This window comes from Electrophorus electricus, chromosome 5, assembly GCF_013358815.1.
Source record: "Electrophorus electricus isolate fEleEle1 chromosome 5, fEleEle1.pri, whole genome shotgun sequence".
NCBI classification, from domain to species: Eukaryota; Metazoa; Chordata; class Actinopteri; order Gymnotiformes; family Gymnotidae; genus Electrophorus; species Electrophorus electricus.
In genome coordinates, this window is record NC_049539.1 from 17684201 (window position 1) to 17690165 (window position 5965).

The 5965-nt window shown below is 37.0% G+C and overlaps 1 long non-coding RNA gene across 2 annotated transcripts; it reads left to right on the top strand.

The window, feature by feature from the left end:
• The first annotated feature begins 2825 nt into the window (after positions 1–2825).
• On the top strand, positions 2826–5607 carry LOC118241466. Of its 2 annotated transcripts, none has more exons than XR_004776097.1 (6): positions 2826–2998; positions 3593–3646; positions 3867–3997; positions 4474–4683; positions 5122–5168; positions 5536–5607. It is a non-coding gene; the product is annotated as an uncharacterized LOC118241466 (long non-coding RNA). The 2 variants fall into 2 exon arrangements; XR_004776096.1 differs by having other exon boundaries at positions 3945–3997.
• Positions 5608–5965: the final 358 nt, after the last annotated feature.

Genomic DNA, 5965 nt, shown 5'->3' on the forward strand with positions numbered 1-5965 from the left:
ATCACGTGACCACAGAGCCGGAAATAGTGAGAAAAAGCGTTCTGAATTTTCAACACTTAACTTTTGCCATCAAATAAGGTAGAGTATTTTATAAGAACACTATAATAATAATAATAATAATAATAATAATAATAATAATAATAATAATAATAATAATAATGTATTATTCTTTAATTTATACAGTCATAAATTGATGGCATTTTATCAGTTTTGTTTAGTGATAAGCTGTTCACAATTTAGAACTTAAATTTAAAATATATAAAATTGTTTTTCTCTTAAATATGACTTAGTAAGATGTGTTCTGGGTGCATTCTAAATGTATTCTGAATATATTACTGTTTTATGTATTGTAATAGAATACATCACATTATTCAGCCATCAAAGTATTCTGCCCTGGATGTATGTACCCACATCAGCAATGAGATTTTGAAGACATGCACAAGTTTTAAAAGCTGGAAATAAATAAATAGATAACTAACTAAATACCTAAATAAATAAAGCTACCTTGCCAACCAGATGCACAAAGCACTTTGATGTTTTGGCCACCAGATGCCGCTATTGTGCACTGTATCATGAAGCTGTGAGTAATGAACCTTTTTTTGATACAGTTAGGAAGAAAGCGCCAGTGCGTTTGCCATCACTACTTACCACGCTGTGCCAAGCAGCGTTCCTGGGTCCAGCAAAAATCTTCTAAAGCAAATATCTTGTATACCATGTTAGTAATACTAGTATTATTATAATTTTAAATCACTATATGAGATAATGAGACATTAGGAAATACATGTACATCTGCTCTGCTCCTAACCAGAGACATTATAATACAATAAAGACTTTGTCCTCCCTCACTGTCTGTGCAATTAAACACACTAGCTAACTTCCTCCCACCACCTATGAGTTTAGAATCATCAGAACCTGGATGTACTCTAATAACCAATCAAATCATGTCTGTTTTTGAGACCTGTGTTAATATTATGACCAGGTAAACACTGACTACTAAAACAAGAAATACTCTGTGGTGTTACTTTAAAGGGACCTTGATTATCTTTGTGTTTGACAGGACATGTGGACCAGCTGCCCACAGGGTGTTAGAGGTGTGCTGATCACATGGGACTTTAACATCTGTTCTGTTCTGTTATTTAATTGTTACTGGGTAGAAAGTAATTGTTTACTTTGTACACTTGGTCATGAGTATCTGTAAATGTGTTACAAACATCCATGGAGAATCTATCCACACTCCCAGGAGCCTAACCATTGACTACTTGTTCAAGTGCTTGTTTATACAACTATACAGTAATTTTAGAAACCATGTGTATTTATTTGAAAAAGGTATTTCTTTGGCTTTGACTAGAGAAAGAAAGAATCCCTATTTGTGAATCTGGCGTAGTGCTGACCTGTTATTGGTACTGTACTGATCTAGTTCTGACCTAATACCTGCATAGTAGTGACACAGTACTGACCTGGTACTAGCTTGGTTGTGGGTCTTGTGCTTGTACAAGTTTGTGTTGCTGGAGTTGTTATATGTGTCAGTATCACTGTTGAGTTTAGAATATCCAGCCAGGCATCATCGTGAGGTGAGAAACTGAGCACTGCTGAAGAAATACAGGATGAGGTCTGTACTACATATGTAATGATGAGATACAGGATGAGGTCTGTACTACATATGTAATGATGAGATACAGGATGAGGTCTGTACTACATATGTAATGATGAGATACAGGATGAGGTCTGTACTACATACGTAATGATGAGATACAGGATGGGGTCTGTACTACATATGTAATGATGAGATACAGGATGAGGTATGTACTACATACGTAATGATGATGAGATACAGGATGAGGTCTGTACTACATACGTAATGATGAGATACAGGATGAGGTCTGTACTACATACGTAATGATGATGAGATACAGGATGAGGTCTGTACTACATACGTAATGATGAGATACAGGATGAGGTCTGTACTACATACGTAATGATGAGATACAGGATGAGGTATGTACTACATATGTAATGATGAGATACAGGATGAGGTCTGTACTACATATGTAAGCTGCGTCACATCCCAGTGTGCTTCAACGAGGGTGAAAAGACTGATGATGATGATGGTGATGATGATGGAATATTGGAGCACTGTGTTGTAGAGTAAATGTCTTTCAACAAACATTTTAGGTATAAACGTCAGTGCCTTCAGTGTCCTACTTTGGAACACTCTTCCTATATGACTGAATAATTATATGTTCCTGTAGGCCTGAGTAACTTTTACTCTGTATGTTCCTGCATGTTTGAGTAATTATTATTGCACTGTATATTCCTGCATATCTGAGTAATTATTATTATTATTACTCTGCATTGTCACGGTTGTCCCCTCCCTGTCATCTCGGTCACTTTAGCAATCCTGTCAAGCTCTGTTTTGGCTTTACAACGTGGTTTTCTTTCCATGAGCTTCTTTGTTTTGATTTTTCTGTTACTCCCCCTTGTCTGGTTGTTCTGCCAGTTTTCTCCTGTTTCTAGTTGTTCCTTGTTATCGCGTGTGTTTATTCCTTGTTAACTCGTGTGTATATTCCTTGTTAACTCGTGTATATATTTCTAGTGTCTCTCCAGTCTTGTCGCTGGTTATTGTTCACTCAGCTTGCGTTCATTGTACTAAGCCTCCATTTATACTAAGGTCCTTCTTCATTTCATGTTGTTGCCTTGTAAGCTGTTCCCAGTTGTGTTTCTGTCAGTGTATTGGTTCTATCGTGTTTAGCTTTCATTTTCTTTATCTTTTGTGGGTCTGTCCGTCTCCACATGTTGACTCATTCCACTGACCCTGATTTTCTGTTCCAGTATGTTCCAGAGAGCTTGCGTCCTCTCATTGGCCTGTTCCAATATTCTCCAAAAGGCCGCAGAGCACCATTGGTCTGTTCCAATGTGCTTCTCCAATTTTTATTGGCTCTCCCGTTGCCATCCCGTTGCTGTCCCAGCACCCTGCCACACTTCTGACTTACAGCATTTGGTAAGTGAAGCCAGGCTCCCTTTTTTACATTTTCCCTTCAATTTGTTTTTTTCTAAGTGTTGCGCTCAATTTCTTTCTATGGCTTTTATTCCCCATCTCAGTACGTCCAGACTTTACTGTAAAAGCGAGATTTAATGGGCAAAGTTAGTGGCCAGACCGACAGACTGAGCTAACTAGCTGCTTGTTAACCTGTCTGTGTCGGACACAGTGCAAGTTTTCTCTCACACATCTTGGTTATCAGTTGTGGGTGAATGAATGAATTAAGTTATATATAGTGAGTGATGATCTCTTCTTCTTTTCTGTGGTTACCCTCCATTCATTTCCACTTCATCTGAAGTTAACATTTGCGGTACAATGACCTGTGCTACTGAAAATGACTGATTGTTATTTCAAACAACAATTAAATAGCACTTAAGCTTCACTATCTGGGGATACAGAGTTATCTGATTAACTGCAAAGAAGCTCCTTTTATCAAAGTCCATTTTCAAACATGTTATTAACACAGTCCTGAGTAATGTACATTAATGCTGATTTTAAAAATGTTTAGGCATCAATTTTGGTATTAATTTTGGTTTGTTTCTCTTGATCCCTTAGAATGTTTTCCAAACTGGCATCTCCATATTCCAGGCCAGCGCCTGTGAGGGTGAGGTGAGTGGCTACATATACAGCTGAGAGAGCAGAGACATACACATTAGTGGAAGGTGTGCTGGTTAAGTCCACCAAGAGAGTTGATACTTGTGCTCTCTCTGATGGGGAGCATTTTGTATTGGCCCATTTAAAAAGAATGATGATTGTCATCGAATTGGTTGTCTTATTTCAATAGCTACAATTTATCAGAAAAATATGGTAGCTCTAAAATGTATTTCAGTCCATCCACAGGAGTGTTTATAACAGATGAGGTCACAGTATCTTCAGTATCTTCATCCTCCCTCCCCAACCTATAAAGACCTTCCTGACTGGAAAGCAGACTAGTGTGCACTCTCAGGGAGGGTTGTCAGTGTAAGTATTATTTGTAAAAATATTAGCCTAATTAAATGTGTGCTATGACCGTTAGTGTCATAAGAGATACAATTACCCTTAATCTTAATCTGCACATATTTTATACCGACCATAACAAACCATTACTGAAATGACAAACATGGCACTTGCACAAATGTTTGTTTTTAAACTCTAAACTCGATTGACTGTTTAGATCTTGTCCATTGGTAAATGAATTTTATATATTGTATCTAAGAACATTTATATAAATACTGTCTATGAAATCATTTCCAAATAGCATATGGCTAACAATACACTTTCTTACATAAACTGTGAGTCAGTGAAAGCACCACAGCAAATATTGATTTTGCCTTTTAATACAATGGCATCTTCAGTATTTGAGAATGTAATTGGATGTGGTCTATCAATTATGTATTAATGCAATGAATGTTATGTTAAATAGCCTCGTCTTTTTATTATTAATTTGTTTTTTAAAGTTGACTACTGTAAAACTCCAAAAGATGGGGCCGTTTCAGCCCGACCACTTGGGCTGCTTTCAGGAAAAAGCATGCATGAAGTGTCTCTCTGGAGAGAAGTTGCACTACACAAAATCAGCCTGTCAGATGACATGGAAATCAGTCACCTCTATATTAGAAAAAAACAAAGAAGACATTCAATTTAGTTCCACTACCCATACAGCTGTGAAGGTAAATCAGTTTTTTCTCTCTTTTTTCCTAAATTGTAAGTTTGTAAAGGTGCAGGTGGAAAAGGATTAAGAAACTAAAGATTTTTATGGGCTGGCCAAAATAAACTTACAAGATATAGCAGCAGTTGTACCTTTGGGACAAGTCCAAATTGACTCAGGAATGTACTATCAATCATTTTATGTCTACACAACTATAATTTACTTATTCCATGTGCCAATGCAAATCAATATAATAGATATTTAAACGAGACCTAATTGGCTACTGGCTGAATCATAAGAGAGTATTCCACAAAATTGCTTGTTTTTGCAAGTTACACTGGCCAACCAGCAAAAATCTATACACTCTCCAGCCACTTTAATAGAAACACCTACCTTGTAGATACAGCTTGTAGATGTTCAGTTAAAGACTATATCCTGTCTGTTTCCATACACGGTTTAGGTTAACCATCGTCTAGTACATTATGACTCATCGGTTTCTGATCCCAGGTCAGCAGTATTTTTTATTTTTCTTAACCTACCAATGACACTGGCACACATGAAACCCCGGCAACACTACTGTTACTGATGTTTCACAGCAATGCCACTGCCATGACAGTGCTAACACTTTGTTGAAAATGGTTTATAACTTAAACAAATGCCTGGTTAGCAGTGTTCAGAAACTGACCATTGATGATCTGAACTCTGTAAAATGCAGTTATAAGCTTGGACAGGTACATAACAGTACGCATACAAAAATATTAACTAGCTAAAGCCTATTTGTATCTGGGTAAATGAAACAATGCCTCAGCCCTTTGTTAATATTATGCTTTTATAATCACTGCGTTAAGATAATGGTGTGTTTCTCTTTCCATAGGTTCACAGATAGCGTTAAACTTCATATTTCCTAATGTGACGGACGAGGGTTAAGCAGGATGTGGGGACGAGGCACGTTGAACATAAGCATACATTTTATTTACACATTAAACATACACATATTAACACTACTTGGATCAAACACCGACAACTTTGACGATACAAAACGAGACTTATATACACTCATGACAACTACACACAACAAGGATCACAACACAAGAGGGCATGGCAATACGAACACACAGACATGCACATGCACGCAGACTTGAGGGGGGAGGGGCCGTACCATGACACCTAAAAGTAAGATGAAGCTTTCATATTAATCTGTGACTGTTATAGTATTTAGCTATAGCTGTTAGTAGTGATATTGTAGCCTGTTAAGGTCACTTTTTGTCAAATTTCTCATTTTGTTTGTCTTTTGTTACACTGTT